General features: G+C 36.3%; 1 protein-coding gene across 1 annotated transcript in view; it reads left to right on the top strand.

Moving 5' to 3' along the window:
• Positions 1-19,552, top strand: part of SYTL5 (synaptotagmin like 5) — a 231,401-nt gene that overhangs the window by 64,152 nt on the left and 147,697 nt on the right. The gene's annotated exons all lie outside the window — the stretch shown is intronic.

Genomic DNA, 19,552 nt, shown 5'->3' with positions numbered 1-19,552 from the left:
TAAGAGGAGGAGACATGCTACCTAGTATTACGGATGGAAAAAAAAAAAAAAAAAAAACTTCTTGTAGACATCAGGGAGAAAGAAGGTGGCTTGGGAGTAGGAATAATAAGGAACTCATCTCACCTTGACACTCATAAAAATGAAAGCCTTTTAGTAGCTAGACTTTAAATAGTTTAAAGGTAGGGAAGGGAAGAGGGAAGTGGAAGTATGAAAGGCGTTCCAGGTAAAGGAAATAGGAGATATACAATCAGCAATTGTGACAGGGCATAAAATGTTCTGGAAATGAATGGTCAGTGGGTTAAATATTGGTTTGTGTGGGGAGGAGGAAATGGGGAATGATGCAAGGGAGGTAGGATAGGGAGAAATGGTGAAGAGTCATATGAGATGTATTTTGTAGTCTACTTTGTGGGGTAGCGGGGACTGAATGTTAGGAAAATACTGTTGTGTCCATCTTAAAGATCCAGGATGAAGAGCCACCCAAATTTGATGCCGGTGTGGGGACCAATGATCACACACACACATACACGAAGAGGGTATGAAGATTTTTTACTCACATAATAAGGTTTTCTAGGAAGAGTAGGGTGACTCACAAGCAGTGAAAATTGCTTGAAGTTTTTGCGGTGATTAGTGAGTCAGGCCACAGTGAAGGTTCCCATGCATGGGAAGGGGTCGGTGGCGTTTGAATTTCCCACTGGCACCAAAGGAGAGAATACCTAGACTTTATTGTTAGCTTGACCACTTGTAGGATAGAAGAAGAAAAAGGAGTGGGGCTGGCCGGGTGCGGTGGCTCACGCATTTGGGAGGCCGAGGCGGGTGAATCACGAGGTCAGGAGATTGAGACCATCCTGGCTAACACGGAGAAACCCCGTCTCTACTAAAAATTCAAAAAAATTAGCCTGGCGTGGTGGCAGGCGCCTGTAGTCCCAGTTACTCAGGAGACTGAAGCAGAATGGTGTGAACCCGGGAGGTGGAGCTTGCAGTGAGCCGAGATCGCACCACTGCACTCCAGCCTGGGCGACAGAGAGAGACTCCGTCTCAAGAAAAAAAAAAAAAAAAGGAGTGTGGCTTAAAAGCTCTCAGAAATCAAACTTTTAAAAAATGGAGTCAGTCTCTTCACCTCACTAGTGCAATCATATTTTTGAAAATTCAAATCAAAACCAAAAAGAACCCAGTAATAGTGAGAAAATAACCTGGAAAAGGATGAGAATGGACCAGAGAAAACAGCAGGAGGTCGTGGCAAATACCCGGGCAAACGAAAACGAGGGCCTGAACTATCACACTGACAATGAGGATGGTCTGGGGAATATTTCTGAGGAAGAATTGAGAGTTGGTGCCCATAATGAGTGAGAGAGGCTGTTAGATGACTTTGAGAGCTGATTGGGCAACTGGAGAAAAAATGACAACTAATGATGGGATATATGGGAGGAAAGACAGGTGGTTAGGGGGAGAAAATGAGTTATTTCAGTTTTGAACATGTGATTGAAACGGCTTAGAGCCACCTTGTCTTTCGAGAAATGAACCACAGTAGTTCCAGGCTCTATCTCTTCCCAGATCAACTTATGTGATCACATGACCTGGTCACACATCATAATGCTTACAAATAAAGCCCCTCTGTGAAACTCAATTGAACATGATTTAATTTGCATTTTCTAAGGAAATTTTATTGTTTCTTTCCCTATTACAAAAGCAATTCATGTTTTATATAAACAATTATGAAATCTAGACAAGTAGAAAGAGGAAAATACAAATGACTTTTCATGCAGAAGTGGTAACTAATACCATATTGGTGTATTATCTTTTAGAGAGTACCACTGGAGCCCAAATATGAGAACAAAATACCTAGAAAACTGAGGAAAAGCTTCAAAGATGAAAAAAAAGTTTTATTTGGATCTTTAAGGATGTTGAGTACATTTGCTGGCTATAAAGGGGAGAAGATGAGCTGAAAATGGAAGTTCAGGGGAAGATGGAAGGGTGAACATTTTAAAGCTAAGGTTGTACAGTACATTCTGTATTATAACATAATAATTTTTAACTTAACATATTATTTAACTTAATATTTAATCTATTATGAACACAAATTATAAGTGAAATTTTTGCAGTGAAATATATACACTGATTTTGACATTTTGTTTTGTAACGGAAGAGTGTCTGAGACAGGTCTCCATCAATTTAGAAGTTTATTTTGCCAAGGATAAGGAAATGTCCTGAAGAAAAAAACATGAAATCACATAAACAGTCTGTGGTCTGTGCCTTTCTCCAAAGATGATTTTGAGGGTTTCAATATTTAAAAGGGAAAAGTGGACTGGAGGGGAAAGAAGGAGGTTATAGTCACATCACTGAATCCACATGTTGCAAGAGAAAAGGAGCAGGTAGGGGAAAGGTTAATTATGTATTCATCTCACTTTACATAAGATAAGGTGAATATAGCATAGCCACTGTGGGGATATTAAATCTTATATCTCTAGCTGTCTGCTTTGGAACAAAAAGAAAGACAGTTTCTTGCATGGCTCAGCCTTCAACTTAATTTTTTTCATTTTGGATAGTGAATTGGGTTCTGGTTTTTATTTTTTTTCTTTCACAGTTTGTATTATGAGTAAAGCATACTAGATAGACTATCTTTCTGACTCTGGAATTAAAGTAAGGAGGTTTTTAGTTGTGATAATACCCACTCTCCTCTTTCTCTCTTGTTCTGGCAAAATGTCTGAGGGAGGATCTCACTCTGCAAGTTTAGCTTTCATGAAATGCTGATTTCAAATGGAGTGATGGCTCCTCCTAACTGAAGACAGATCTTCAGTCTTGTTGTGTTTGCTTGCCACTGAATTGTGAGAGTACTTTTTCTCTGCAATAGAATAAATGACTGGCCATTTCTTACTGCCTAAAGAATTAAACTTCCTTCGCACCTGTCTATAAGTCAAATTCTTCCAATATGACTTAGTTTGTCACTTTTGGAAATTACATAATGAAGTGTTTTTCAGACCACTGGATTGTGTATCAAAGAAGTGTTTTCATGCGCTAAATCCGTATGGTGGTTTCAATTGACAATAGAGGAAATACTCTGGATTCCCCACGAAGTACTGGGAGCCTGGGGTTCTAGTGGTTCCACAATTAGGTAGTGTGCAACAGTTATCTATTGCCCCAATAATGCTGTGTAATAAACTGCCAAACCTTAGTAAATCAAAAAACAACCAGAATTCCACTTTCAGCATAACAGTGTGAGATGCTCTGCAAACTCAACCACTTCAAATCTCTAGAAATGGTCCTAAAGGCATATAGCAAGTGAAAAAAATATTTATTTAAGAAAATCTATTAAAATTGGTGAGAATAGCAAAAGTCTATGGTATTTGAACTAAGACTCAGCCTATTCTTGTCCCCTTCAAACTTAGTGCAATGGAAACTCCGCTTAGGACTGGTACTGCAAAAAACACAGGGCTCTTTCTCCCTCCAGTTTCCATTCCAAGGGCTACCTTTAAGAGAGGTTCAAGACTTCAGCATTTTTTAACCTGCCCCCAACTACTTGTTGCTAAGTTCTGGACAGGAGTGACCAAGAAGTGGGGGCTTCCTTCTTCATCCTAGCCTCCACTGTATAGGATGGAATCTCTACCTTAGGTGGGGCAACATTGAGTACACTGGGACCTGATCATCTTTGCATAGGTTCTAATCCATGTGTGATCCACGTGGAGAGAGGCAAGCTGAAAAGAACTAATGTTACTATCTACGTTCAGAAGTGTTCAGCTCCTATGACAAGAGATGTTACTCAGAGAAGGATGTGCCATTATTTCCATTCCCAGCTTTAGAGCCAAGGTATAGAGATTTTTCCCTGGAGGAGAAGCAGACCATAAAAGAGAGAACTGTGAATCTGTTCCAAAGGAGCAGACTTTACTTGCAAGAGGAAGTGGAGAAATTCAAGCCTAATAGCACTCTCAAAAACTGTGGAAGTTCTTTTAAAAGACAGTTTAGGGTAGATTGGTAAATTAATCAGATATATAGAGAAAACTGTAAGCTGACTACTTTGCTGGAGAGGAACTTGGAAAAGGACAGCTGTGAGGAGCCCTACTGGGGATAGAACAAATTTTATTTTTATTTTATTTTCGAGACAGGGTCATCCAGGCTAGAGTGCAGTGGCGCGATCACGGCTTAATGCATCCTCAACCTCCTGGGCCCAAGCAATCCTCCCACCTCAGCCTCCTGAGCAGCTGGGACTACAGATGTATGCCACCATGCCTAGCTAAGTTTTGTATTTTTTTGTAGACATGGGGTTTCTCGATGTTGCCCAGACTGCTCTTGAACGCCTGTGCTCAAACGATCCAACTGCCTCAGCCTCCCAAAGTGCTGGGATTCTAGGCATGAGCCACCGTGCCCGGCCTGAGAGCAAATTTTAAACATTGACCTAGGAAACTAACCCATCAAGAAAGACCACACTAGATTGGATCAGTCTGTGGAGCAATTTATGCCCTATGTTAGAGGCAATAGAACAATCAGCCAGTAATTAGTGGACTTTAATGGCTGGATGTGATCAGGGAAAGAGAAAAAGAGAGCTCTGCCCAAACCAATGTCATCCCAGGGTGACTATGGTCATTCCCAAGTCTGCACCCCATAAGGAACAGCATCAAAGGTTTTATACTGCAAGAGAGGGAGAGCGGGTTGAACTAGACTTCACTAAAATAATCCAACAAGTCACTAAACAAACAGGCAGAAAACAGTAAGTACTTAGGGGGAACAAATACCCAGAGTTGCCACAACATATTATCTAAAATTTCTGGTTGCCAACACAAAATTATAAGCCATTCAAAGAAACAGGAAAGTATAATCCATACACCAGAAAAAAGCAGGCAACAGAAGCTGCCTGTGAGAGCAAAAAGATGTATGATTTAACAGACAAGGACTTTAAAGTTGTAATGATAAATATCTTCAAAGGACTAATGGAAACTGTGATTAAAGAAGTAAAAGAAGATATGAAAATGCCACATCAAATAGAGTTTGCTAATAAAGAGATAGAAATTATAAAAAGGAACCAAATTGAAATTCTGGATTTGAGAGTTATAATAACTGAAATGTAAAGTTCAATAGAGGACTGACTAGTATATTTGAATGACAGAAGAAATAACCCATGAACTTCATGATTTGTCAACTGTGATTGCCCAATTTGAGGAGCAGAAAGAAAAAAATAATTTTAAAAAATTAAAGAAAGTTCTTCAGACTGAAAGCAAGTGATCCCAGATAGTAATTCACATCTATGCAAATAATGACTAAATAAGTAAGATAAAGAGAGCACTGGTAAAGGTAATTATGTAATTATGAAAGACTGTATAAATGTATTTTTTCCTATCTTCTCTTAACTGATTTAAAAAGCAATTGTATAAAGCAATATGTAAATAATGTATGTTGTACATGTAGTATATAGAAATGTAATATAATTTTCCAATAATACCACAAAAGAGTATGGGTGGGACAAAAGCCATATTGGGTTAAGGAAGTGACTCCAGATTTTAGCTGAAATCCACAGAAACAGATGAAGAGAGCCACAAATGAGAAATAAGAAGGTTCATATAACAAAAGCTGTAAGTATATGTTTGCTCTTTTTCTCTCAGCTTCTTTCCAATACATAAAATATATGAAGTAACAATTATGTCAATGTACTGCTGGGTTTGTAGAATTTATAGTTTTGATATATATAATAATAATACCATAACATGGGGAAATAAATAGAACTATATAGAAATAATGTCTCTGTATCTCAGTGGAATTCAGTTTCTGATAAGTTAACATATGATAAGCCCTAAAGAAATGACTAAGGAAATAACTCAAGAAAATATAGTGAAAAAATAAAGAAAATTCTACATTAGAAAATATTCATTTAATGCAAAAGGAAGCAGTAAAGCAGTAATATAGGAACAAAAAGGACATGTAAGCTGTAAAAAACAGAAAGTAAAATGGCAGAGGTAAATCTAGCTGTATTAGTAATAGCATCAACGGTAAATGGATTAAACAGTTCAAATAAAAGGCAGTTTGTCAGCCTTAATTAAAAAACAAGATCCAACTGTGTGTTGTCTATAGAAAACATACTTTAGATTCAAAGATAAAAATTGTAAGTAAAACAGTGGCAAAACATAAATCGTGCAAATAAAAACCATAAGAAAGCTGGAGTGGCTATATTAATGTCATAGGAAACATATGTTAAAATTAAAAAAATGTTACTAGAGATAAAGAGGGACATTTTCAAATGATTAAAGGGTAAACCCACTAGGAAGATATAACAATTATGATCATCTATACAACACAGCACCAAAATATATGAAGCAAAAACTGACAGTAATGAAGGGAGAAATAGACAATTTAACAATAATAATTAGAGACTCAATACCACACTTCCAGTAATGGAGAGAAGTAGGTAGAACATAAATAATAAAGAGGATATTTGAATACTACAAACCAACTAGACCTATTAGGCTTGCATAGAACACTCTACCCAAAAGGTAGGATGTGTATTTTTCTCAAGTGCACGCAGAACATTCTGAATAGACCACATGCTAGGCCATAAAATAAACCTCATTAAATTTAAAAGGGTAGAAAAAACATCCACTGTTTTTTCTTTTCACAATAGAGTGAAACTACAAATGACAGAAAGAAATGTAGGAAGCCCACAAATATATGGAAAGTAAATGACACGCTCCTAAAAAACAATGGGTGGAAGAAGGAACCAAAATGAAAATTAAAAAATAATTAGGAATGAATGAAAATATAAATATCACATACCAAAACTTATGAGATGCAGCTAAAGCAGTGGTTAGAGGGAAACGTATAGATGTAAATACAGATGTATATTTAAAAGGAAAGAGGATCTCAAATCATTAAATTAACCTTCCACCTAAGAGACTGAAAAAAGAAGGACAAACTGAACCTAAAGCTAGTAGAAGAAAGGAAATAATAAAGACTGGAGCCGAAACTAATAAATAGTTAATTCAAAAAAAATAGAGAAAATTAAAGAAACTAAAAGCTTGTTCTTTGAAAAGGTGACGAATTTGACAAACTTTTAGCTAGACAATAAAAAAGAGACAATTCATGTTGCTAGAATCAGTAATGAAAAGGGAACATTACTACTGACACTGCAGAAATAAAAATTATCATAAGGAAAGACTATGAACAATTTTATTCCAATCAATTAGATAACTTAGATAAAATGGACAAATTACTAGAAAGGCATAAACTACTGAAATTGACTCAAGAAGAAATAGATAATCTGAAAAGACTTCTTCTAAGAAATAAATAAATTGAATTTGTAATCAAAAGACTACCTACAAAGAAAAGCCAGGCCCAAATGGCTTCATTGGTGAATGCTACCAAATATTTAGAGAACAATCAATAGTAATTCTTCACAAACTCTTACAAAATAATGGAAAAAGAGGGCCAACTTCCTAAATCATCCTGTGATGTCAGCATTGCCCAGATACCAAAGCCAGATAAATACATCGCAAGAAAAGAAAACTACAAACCATATATCTTATGAATATGGTTACAAAAACCGTCAAGAAAATGATAGGAACTGGAATCCAGCAACATATAAAAAGAATTGTACACCATGACCAAGTGGGATTTATCCTAGAAAGTTCAAGTTGGTTTAACACCCCAAAAGCAATTAATGTAATATTCCATATCAATGGAAAAAACATGTAATATTCTCAATTGATGCAGAAAAATAATTTGATGAAATCCAAAACCATTTCACGATGAAAAGTATTCAACAAGCTAGAAATAGAAAGGAACTTCCTCAACTTGATAAAGGGTATCTATGAAAAATCTACAGCTAACATCATACTTAATAGTGAAAGACTGAATGTTTTTTCCCTAAGATGAGGAACAAAACAGGATGTCTGCTCTAACCACTTCTACTCAATATTGTACTATGGGTTCTACCCGGGATAGTTAAGCAACGAAACAAGTAAAAGCCATCTAGGTTAGAAAGGAAGAAGTAAAATTAACTCTATTCATGAATGACATTATCTTATATATAGAATATCCTAAATAATCCACTAAAAGTCTATTAGAACTAGTAAATGAGTTCAGCAAGGTTTATGGGATACAAGATCAATATATAAAAATCAATTGTCTGAGTTACAAGCATAAATGTAAACGAAGAAAAAATATCAAAAACAAAACTATCAGTTGTCTTTCTATACACTTCAAATGAACAACCTGAAAAAGAAACTAAGAAAAATAATTATAGTGCCACCTAAGATAATAAAATATTTAGGAATAAATGTCACAAAAGAAGGGCAAAAACTATACTCTGAAAACTACAACATATTGTTGCAAAAGTAAACATTTAAATAAATGGAAAAACATATCATTTTCATGGATTAGAAGGTTTAATACTGTTAGATTGGCAATATTCCCCAAATTTACCTACAGATTTAACATAATCCATCCCTATCAGAATCCCAGTTTATTTCTTTTTTAGAAATTCACAAGTAAATTCATGTGTAAAATTTCATATGAAATTTCAAGGGACTCAGACTGATTAAAACAATATTAAAAAAACAAAATTGAATAACTTACATTTCCTTATTTCAAAATATATTACAAAGCAACAGTAATCAAGATATTGGAACTGGTGTAAACACAGACAAATGGATCAATGGAATCAAATTGAGAGTCTAGAAATAAACCCATACATCTATAGTCAAGTGATTTTTGACCATTGAATGGGGAAGAAAGAGTACTATCAAATGAATTGTGCTGGTATAACTGCATAGCCACATGCAAAAGAAAGAAATTGGACCCTTACCTTAGACTATATAAAAAAAATTAGTTCAAAATGAATCAAAGAACTAAATGCAAGAGCTAAAACCATAAAACTTTTGGAAAAAATATAGGAAAAAAATCTTCATGACCTTTTCTCGGGCAATTGATTCTTATATGTGACAAAAGCACAGGCATCAAATGAAAAATATAGATAAATTGGACTTTATTTTTATCAAAATAAAAACCTTTGTGTTTCAAAGGACACTATTTTAAAAATAAAAAATATTCTATATCTTGGCTGTTGTGAATAGTGATGCAATAAACATGAGATTGCAGGTATCTCTTTGATATACTGATTTCCTTGCTTTTGAAACTATACCCAGCAGTCTGGATTGCTGGATCATGTGGTAGTTCTATTTTTGGTTCTTTGAGAAATCTCCATGCTGTTTTCCATGGAGGTTGTACTAATTTACATTCCCTCCAACAATGTATGAGGGTTCCCCTTTTATCACATTTTCATCAGCATTCATTATCCCCTGTCTTTTTTATAAAGGCCATTTTAACTGGGATGGGATGATATCTCATTAGTTTTGATTTGCATTTCTGTGATCGTTAATGACACTGAGCATTTTTTCATATACCTGATGGCCATATGTATGCCACCTTTTGAGAAATGTCTATTCAGATCTGTTGCCCATTTTTAAATTGGATTATTTGTTTTTTCCTATTGAGTTGTTTGAGCTCCTTATATATTCTGGTTATTAATCCCTTATCAGATGGGTAGTTTGCAAATATTTTCTCCCATTCTGTGGATTGTCTCTTCACTTTGTTGAGTGTATCTTCTGTAGTACAGAAACTTTTTAGCTTGATGTGATCCCATTTGTCCATTTTTGCTTCAGTTGCCTGTGCTTTTGAGGTCTTATTCAAGAAATCTTTGCTTAGACCAATGTCTTGGAGTGTTTCTATAATTTTTTTAGCATTTCATAGTTTTAGTTTTATATTTATGCCTTTAATCCTTTTTGATTTGATTTTTATATTTGGCAAGAGATAGGAAATCAACCTAAGTGTCCATTAAGGGATAAATGGATCATGAAAATGTAGTACATATACACAATGGAATATTATTTAGCCATAAAAAAGAATAAAATCCTGTCATTTGCAACACCATGGATGAAACTGGAACACATTGTGTTAAGTGAAATGTCAGGCACAGAACAACAAATAATCACATGTTCTCACCTAGACGTGGGAGCTAAAAAAAATTGGAACTCATGGAGATAGAAAGTAGAATGATAGTTACCAGAGGCTGGGAAGAATAGTGAGGAGGAGGGGGATAAAAAAGGGATAGTTAATAGGTACCAAGATGTAGTTAGATAGAAGGAACAAGATCTAGTGTTTGATGGCACAACAGGGCAACTATAGTTAACAATAATTTATTGTGTATTTCAAAATAAAAAATGTTAAACACTAAAATTAAAATGTTCCTAACACAAAGAAAGATAAATGCTTGAGGTGATGAATATTGCAATTGCCCTGGTTAGATCATTTCACAGTATATGCTTGTATCAAAATATCACATGTACCCCGTGAATATGTACAACTATTATGTGTCCATAATAATTAAAATAAAAAAATTTAAAAGACATGAAAAGACAACACACATAAGAGAAAATATTTGCAAATAATTTAGCCGATAAGGGACTTGTATCTAGAACATAGGACTCTTAGCAATACAATAATGAAAAGACACTCAATTAAAACATGGGCAAAGGATTTGAATAGACATTTCTCCAAAAATATACAAGGCCAGGTGCAGTGGCTCATTCCTGCAATCTCAGCACTTTGGGAGGCCAAGGCAGGAGAATCACTTGAGTCCAGGGGTTCAAGGCTGGCCTGGAGAACACAGCGAGACTCCATCTCTACAAAAAATTAAAAATTAGTCAGATGTGGCACACACCTGTAGTCTCAGATACTCAGGAAGCTGAAGCAGGAGGATCACTTGAGCCCAGGAATTGGAGGCTGCAGTGAGCTGTGATCATGCCACTGCACTCCAGCCTAGGTGACAGAGTGAGACCCTGTCTCAACAAAACAGAAGGTATACAAATGACCAACAGGCACATGAAAAGATGCTCAATGGCATTAATAATTAGGGAAATGCAAGTTAAAACTACAATGAGATACAGCTTCACATCCACTAGAATGGCATTAATACAAAGAAAAACAGAAAATAACAACTGTTAGTGAAGATGTGGAGAAATCGGCATCCTCATACATTGCTGGTGGACATGTAAGATTGTATAGCCACTTTGTGAAACATTTTGGCAGTTCTTCAAATGGTTAAACATGACCCACCAATTCTATTTCTCGTTACATATCCAAGAGAAGTGAAAACATGTCCGCATAAAAACTTAAACGTGAATGTTTATATAAGCATTATTCACACTAGCTAAGAGGTGAAAACATCCCAAATATCCATCAAATGATGAATGAATAAACAAAATGTGGTATATTCACACCTTTCCATGTGCCTGGCCAAGTGAAAAAGACACAGTCACAAAAGACTGCATATTGTATAATTTTATTCATATAAAATGTCTACAATAGGTAAACCTATTGAGACAGTAAGAAGATTACTAGTTTTTTGGGGGATAAGGGGATAGAAAGGTGATAGCAAATGAGTACAAGGTTTCTTTTGAGATGATGAAAATATCTTAAAAATGACTAGGACAGTTGCACATATCTGAGTATACTAAAACCTATCAAATGGTACACTTGAAATGGGTGGATTGTATGATATTTGATTTGTGTTTCAGCAAAGCCTTTATAAAAGCAAAACCCCAAACCACGTATTTCTGATGTGTTTCTGTGGTTTGGCAATATGAACTGGACTCACGTTGGTGGTGGTTTTTTTAATCTCAGCTAGGCTTCCTTTATACCAGTGGTTACCTGTGAGTTGACTGTACTGATTGAATGGTTTGGCTGTGGCCCCACCCAAATCTCATCTTGAATTGTAATCCTCATAATCCCCATGTGTCATGGGGGAGGCCCACTGGGAGACAATTGAATCATGTGGACCGTTTTCCCCATGCTGTTCTTGTGAGAGTGAGTTCTCATGAGTTCTGATAGTTTTATAAGCATCTGGCATTTCCCCTGCGGGCACTCATTCTCTCTCCTGCTGCCCTGTGAAGAGGTGGCTTCCCCCATGATTGTGAGTGTTAAAAGAAAAAGTCGGCTGAATGAAATTTAAGAGTTTAACTGAGCAATCAACAAGTCATGAATCAGGCAGCCCCCAGAATCACAGCAGATTCAGAGAAACTCCAGGGATGCCCCGTGGTCAGAACAAATTTATAGGCAAAAATAGGGAAGTGATGTACAGAAATTAGAAGTGAGGTACAGAAACAACTTGGTTGGTTACAACGTGGCATTTGCCTTATTTGAACACAATTTGAACACTCAGCAGTGTATGAGTGGTAGAAGTACGGCTGCTGGGATTGGCCAAGACTCAGCTATTATTACAGGTGCATACTCCTAAGTTAGGTTTTCAATCTTGTCTACCTATTAAGTTAGGTTGCAGTTCATCCACAAGGACTCAAATACAGTAGTACAGAGTCCTTCTTAGGCCATATTTAGTTTGCTTTAACAATTCCTTCCTTTTGGTATTTTCTCAATTTTGAGAGACTGACCAAAACTTTAGTCATTGATGTCACCATCACCATCATAAATGTACCTATTTGGTCTTGAAACCCACTGGAAATCAGTGGAACAGTGAGTTTTGCAAAGGTAGGAACAAGGACTGAGTAGAGGATACCTCCTTATGCTGGAATGTCTTGTTTACAGGAGAGAAACAAAACCTGCTCTGTTCTGGTCTAGGACCTATGTGTTTCCTAAAAGTCTTAGTTTGATTATGTCACATTTAGCATGAACGACTCCATTTTTGTTTGGTTTAGTCTGTTGGGGCCTAGTGCATGAGCTCGGTCCAAAACAATGACCTCCCATAATTTTGTTTTGAAAAATTCCCCCTTTTTGGCAAGATTCTCACTTAGGTGAGAGTGTGACAAAAACTTAGGGCCTCAGCATCACTTTCAATTACCAACATTTTGGGTTTCTGGTCTCAGCATGTCACTCATAGGTTATGGTGCCCTCATGGTCGTACATTTCTTTCAGCTCTTGTCATTCCAATTGAAGAGAGACCATTTGATGTTCAAGAGATTGCTGCATGCAAGCATTTAAAACCTTTGAGAGAATACAGCACACCAGGGAGAGTGTTAGGACTATCAGGAGGATAATACTAAGAGTTTGGAGTGTGTTCCTTACCCAGGGTCCCTATAAATCAAATCACCTAAAATTAAATTGATCAAAGAATGAGGTAGATAAAGAGTCTACTTACTTAACTAAGCAGTCTCTTTGTTAATCCCCTGCAACTGAATCTCTTTAATCTACATTTGATGTATTTCTTCATAGGTCACAAGTGCCAGCAGCTGCACAGATACTTCTCTGTTTAGCCAATTCTATTATTTAGCATAACTTTCACAAGATAATTTAAAGTCTGTTGTGTAACTATAGCCTTTACAGTAGAATCTGCTCTAAAATCTATCATGAGGGATACATTTCTGATCATTGCCTCTTTTACTCCAAACCATGCAAAAATGACCTAACAAATGATGCCCTTCTAGAAGAGTGCAGGCTTCTTGGCAATGCTCTCTTTAACCCATGATGTGGGTTAAGAGGAGTGAACCAATGTTCTGTTTCTGCCTGATTGTGAGGCAACATGTACCATTTAAGTTTCTTGCCTACACTGGCCTGTCATCTTTATTAAAATATAAGGTTATCCATGTATAAAGCTGACTGCAAAACAAAATCCTTCACAAATATAAGTATGCCCCATAAGTGAACACAACAGACCCCCTTTTCATTTCTATTGCTCATAGAGGCATAAACAAGGAAAACATATTTAAAGATAAGAGTCTCATGATGCTAGAGAAGTCTTGAACAGTGATCTTGGGAAAAGCTGTTCATATCAAGGAAGTCATCTTCTTCTGGGCAGTGACATCCCTGGTTAGCTTTACCTTAAGGGTTCTAATGAGGGTACATTGTCAATAGTGCAGAGGGATCCTTCTCAGTTGTAAGATTATGAACCCAAAGTTCAAGATCCTAAAATTTTGTTGCAATGTGGATGGCAAGGAAAGTCTTTCTATGATGTTCCCAGAAGATCCAATCTTTGGGTTCTAGATTGTGAAGGGGTTGATTGTCCTCAGTTAACCATAAAAAGTTTCCTTTACCTGGTGAAATTACACTGTGGCATAATAACCTAGTATGATAGCATCAGCTGTCTTTCATGGTAAAGCTTTTATACAACCAGAAAACATGCATTGAAAATGACAATAGAATGAAATCCCTTTATAAATGTTTAAATGACCCATCAGGTAACTGAATGTACCTGAAGCTTTAATTATCTTCCCAGGAGTATGTAACGAAACATCAGTTATAAGCTATTTTAGCAATTTATAAGTCACTAAACCAATATATTTAGTTTGGATCATTTTACCTTTTCCATGATGAGTCATGGAATGCAGAACTTTTAATAACAAAAGCTAAAGCATTTTTTTTAAAAAGGACTCTGGAAGGACTCGGTGGCCATCCTGGTTCTCCATGAGTCCATGCTTAATTAACATTAGACTTATATCCTCTTGAATACCAATTGTGTCTCCAAATTAGGTGCATAGCACTGATAGCTGATGGGTTATCATATATAATTTGACTTAGACCATGGATTTCATTTAAATTGTATATCTAAACAATTTTAATATTAGCTGACTTAACATGAAAATGTGGCAAAGTATTTTCTTGCTATTCAATTAATTTTTGTTCCACTTGGGTTAGCAGTTTTGTAACCCAGTCAGTCTTTTCATTAAAGTTCCAGGAATTCTTACCCAATTAAAATGATATGATTCTAAACTTATTAGAAATCTGTAATCAAGAATGCTTTTTAGGGTCCTTTCCATCCTTTGATAAACCTCCTAAAAGACACCATACTTTTGAAGTTTTCAGAAACTGCATCAGCATTAAGCAATTAGCTGTGGAAATGACTTTAAGTAATCATAGCTAAAAACACAATTGACAAGGAAATTTGGTTATTTCTATGGTTTACAGTAACTTAACATAATAACCATAAGTATGATTGATAGCATATATTGTGACATATTACAATTTTAGAAAGCCCATACAATTTTGGAACATATGTTAATGTCATTTACTAAAATACAACCTGAAGAAAACTAAAAATTACTTTTTTTATTTTGACAATGTTTCCCATGTAATTAGCATGTCAAACAATCCTGTTTCCCTCTCTTTTGGATGTTTCAGGGGTCCTCTGTAGCTTCTCAAAGTCAGAGGTTAGAAAAGACAATTTTGAAGCTGAAATTTGATTTGGAGAAGCCTATCAAATATGTAAAAAATTTAAAGCACTTGATATTATGAAATAGAATTGCAGGTTACTGTAAGTCATTCATTTAGCCCAAATCATGACTCAAAAATTTTTTAAAGGGCAAAAACCTTTAGTCATTGATAGAGGGAAGACTGAGCTTTCCAAACAGTCTCATCTTTCCCTTCTTTTTTTCAGAAGTTTATTCAAGAGACAAACAAAAATATTTCATTATTCTTTAATATTATACAAAAATCTGGTTCAAGAGAGAAAGCCAAATTTCACCCTTGTATTAGTGTACCATTAATGTCAATCCCAATTTTTAATAAAATCTTATAGATAAGTTGATTCAATCTTAATCAGTTTGACCATAATGTGATATTCTTATAAACCTTTTATAACCCTTTACAATTTTTGTGAGAGAGCAGATCAGTGCTTTAAGAAAACCCTGTTGTGCTTTTATTATATTTTCATGTGCAATTTACAGAAAAACTGAATCATAACCCTTTAAATTTAGTCAATATGTTCACACACAGGATTTCTTTTGCAAGATTAATTTTTACAAACCTTCTACAACTTGCTGTAACATTTAGCTTTAGCTTATCTAGTTTAAAAAACCTTTTACCGTCTAAACTCAGCAAAAATTTATATTCCAAGGCCTTCTTATAATCTTTTACCAAAACCACATATTCCTCTCCTCACACATCTTGCATGTAAAACTATTGTTTCAATAGTATCAATCATGTGTTATAATGGTAACTCTTAGCAACTTTTACTTTTGTTGCATAAATTTTGTTTCATGAATCCTCTGCAACTTATGCAGATCATCCACAACATGCTTGAACTTTCTGACTTGTCCTAAGCATTCCTCTTTTTAAACAACCAGTTATTTTACTTTAGGACAAGAATTTACCACACAAGATCCTTTCTTATATAAAATCTCTTTTATTTATAACCTTCTTTGCATAGCTGGGAGACACGGCTAATTCCACATGTCCCCAAGCTTTATCTAGAATCTAATACTGCAAAATAAATTGAACAATTTTTAAAAGTCAAAGAAACAGCTTGTGACCTTAAAGCATTTAGCAGCCCTAATATCCGACGTGCATAATTTAGACCAAATGTTTACATTTTTGAAGATATTTTTATTTTACCAATAATCTTTAAAGCTGTCTTTATTTCCTAAAGATTACTTAAGTCATGTGAACTAAAAGCAGTACAGTTTTTACTTTTCTGACAAAATATTTTATTTAATTGATTATTTTTCTCTAAGCCAATTAATTAGCGCTCTTTCATATAAACATCACACACGCAACACATATATTACTACACAGACAGACAGAAAAAGATCCAGTCATTGTAAGATATTTTTATTTTCCAGTTTGAAGCTTCTTAATCGGATTACTGGCTTTAAGGTAGTCCTTCAAGAAGCAGGGCTAAGAAGACACACAGTTTTTTTAAAAACGTCTAGAATCTTCAAAGGTAGCTCAAAGAAAGGAAAATTCAAGAAGGGAAGTCAGAAGTTGTTCATGGAGGAGAAGAGAATTAACAATTGGTAAAGGTCACACAGATATCAACCAGAAAGCACTCATTTCCTAAGCCAGGATTGAACCTGGGCCGCCATTGTAAAATTGCAGAGACCAAAAAAAGTACTGCCACATGTTGCAAGGTTAAGCTCCCAAGGACGTCAAATAAGATGGAGACCTCATCCACTTTTTTTTTTTCAGGGTCCTGAAAACTTTTATAACTTTTGTTTAAGGGCCATCTTGAACAATGGGCTTACGGGTGTCCTAGGCCCACATTCTACCCTAAGATACCCCTCTTCCTGACAGAATGACACAGAAAAACAAATTTATAGCACAAAATACACCAGATTTGCTACAGCTTAAGGCTAGCCTCAGAATTCTTTTTGCATTAATCAAAACTTTACAGAGGAGATAAACAGTGATTTTTACCATTCATGTAACCAGTTTGCACAGAGAGAGGCCAGAAGTCTGACTGGCAAGAAATTCTTACCCTTTTGCTGGCATGTCAGGTTTCCGGGTTCCCCTTCCCTGAGCGCCCCTAGCAATCGTACTCACCACACTACAGTCCTGGGGGACAAGCTGTAACACAAAAGAAAATTATGGAACCACAGGCAAAATCCTCTCAATTTTGCAAGATGCTGCCCAAGGGGTTGCATGGGGTAACCAAATTAGCATTTTTCATTCTGGCCAGAGCAAAATATGTGTGACAAAACATACACATTAGCCACTCTGCTTAGCAGCACCCAAAATTGAACTGGCAAGGCTCAAATTTGCCCCTGGTTGGGCCCTATCATCTTTAATCCATTTTTAACAAAGAGGGATTTTACTGAGGGGAGGGCCTCTAACCCAATCCCATCCTTTAGTCAGGTAAAATGTACCCCATTACTTGTCCAAAGTCAGCCAGTTGGTGCTGCAGTCTACTTCCTTTGGATCAGGATGGTAACTAAGTTAAAAGATTAGCAGATTTAATTTGGGGGGATCTCCTCATTTTTAAATGCACTGCAGTGCATTGTTGTTTATTCAGAAAGTTCTGCTGTAAGTTATCTTTAGTTAAATTTCACCATTTCTCTAAGACTTTGCAGCTTCTTGGGACTATCATATAAGCTGGAAGAAACTCAGGGTTTCAGAAATTAAGGACCCAATTTTTACCTAAAATATTGGCTTTGCTCTCAGGTTCCATTGATTAACTTAGCCAATGATTTTTCCTACCTAAGCACTCAAGAAAAATGAAACAAAGGGGCAGAACACAAAAATCCCTGTGGATTTTCAAAAGCCAAATTTTACAATCCCTACAATATTACCATTTGCTACCAGTTTTTTTCTGAACCAGTCATAGGTAAGAGGTCTCTGACTGAATCCAAGGCAGTTAATTATCGGATTCAATACAATCCCGAACCCAGTACCGTTCCTGTCGTGACTTCCAAACCCAATCTGGAAGATAAATTTGCTCAAAGAAATTCAGAGATCTCAAAACACAAATCTGTGGAGTTCCAAAATCCAAAAGAGAACTTATCATGATCCCCAGGCACTCAGAGATCAAAGGACACAAGTGGGTACAGCAAGTACCTTGCTTCTTCACTTAGCACTCCTGGAGGTCATTAAAGCTCTACTTTGGACCATGCTTCTGACATCATCTGTTGAAAGAAAAACTTCATCCAAATTAAATTTAAAGGAGTTCATTCAGCAATGAAAGATTCACGAATCAGGTAGCTCCCAGAATCATAGCAGATTCAGAGAAACTCCAGGAATGTCTCATGATCAGAACAAAGTTATAGACAAAAAAGGGAAGTGACATACAGAAATCAGAAGTGAGGTACAGAAACAACTGGATTGGTTACAGCTCAGAGTTTGCCTTAATTGAACACAGTTTGAACACTCAACAGTGTATGAGGGGTAGCAGTACAGCTGCTGGGATTGGCCAGGGCCCAGCTATTCTTACAAGTGCATACTCCTAAGTTAGGTTTTCAATCTTGTCTACCTATTAAGTTCATATATTTGAGTCCTTGCAGTTCATCCACAAGGACTGTGATATAGAAGTACAGAGTCCTTCTCAGGCCATATTTAGTTTGCTTTGCCATAAGTTTCCTGACCCCTTCCCAGTTATGTGGAACTGTGAGTCAATTAAACCTCTTTTCTTTATTAATTACCCAGTAACAGGTATTTTTCCATAGCAGCATGAGAATGGACTGATACAGTAAATTGGTACTGGGGGTGGGATACTGCTATAAGGATACCCAAAAATGTGAAGCAACTTTGGAACTGGGTAACAAGCAGAGGTTGGAATAGCTTGGAGGGCTCAGAAGAAGACAGGAAGATGTGGGAAAGTTTAGAATTTCCTAGAGACTTGTTGAATGGCTTTGACCAAAATGCTGATAGTGATATGGACAATGAATTCTAGGCTGAGGTGTTCTCAGATGGAGATGAGGAACTTGCTGAGAACTGGAGTAAAGGTCACTCTTGCTATGCAAAGAGACTGGTGGCATTTTGCCCCTGCCCTAGAGATGTGTGGGACTTTGAATTGAGAGACATGATTTAGGGTATCTGGCAGAAGAAATTTCTAAGTGGAAAGCATTCAAGGGGAAGCAGAACATAAAAGACTGGAAAATTTGCAGCTTGATGATGCAATAGAAAAGAAAAACCCATTTTCTGGGGAGAAATTCAAGCTGGCTGCAGAAATTTGCATAAGTAATGAGGAGCCAAATGTTAATCCCCAAGACAATGAGGACAATTTCTCCACGGCATGTCAGAGACCTTCACAGCAGCCCCTCCCATCAAAGGCCTGGAAACCTGGGAGGGAAAAATGATTTTGTAGGCCAGGACCAAGGGCCCCCTGCTCTGTGCAGCCTTGGGACATGGTGTCCTGCAT

The sequence above is a fragment of the Papio anubis genome, chromosome X (assembly GCF_008728515.1).
Source record: "Papio anubis isolate 15944 chromosome X, Panubis1.0, whole genome shotgun sequence".
NCBI lineage: Eukaryota > Metazoa > Chordata > Mammalia > Primates > Cercopithecidae > Papio > Papio anubis.
Note: the sequence above shows the minus strand (reverse complement) of the source record. Positions and strands in the feature narration are given on the sequence as shown.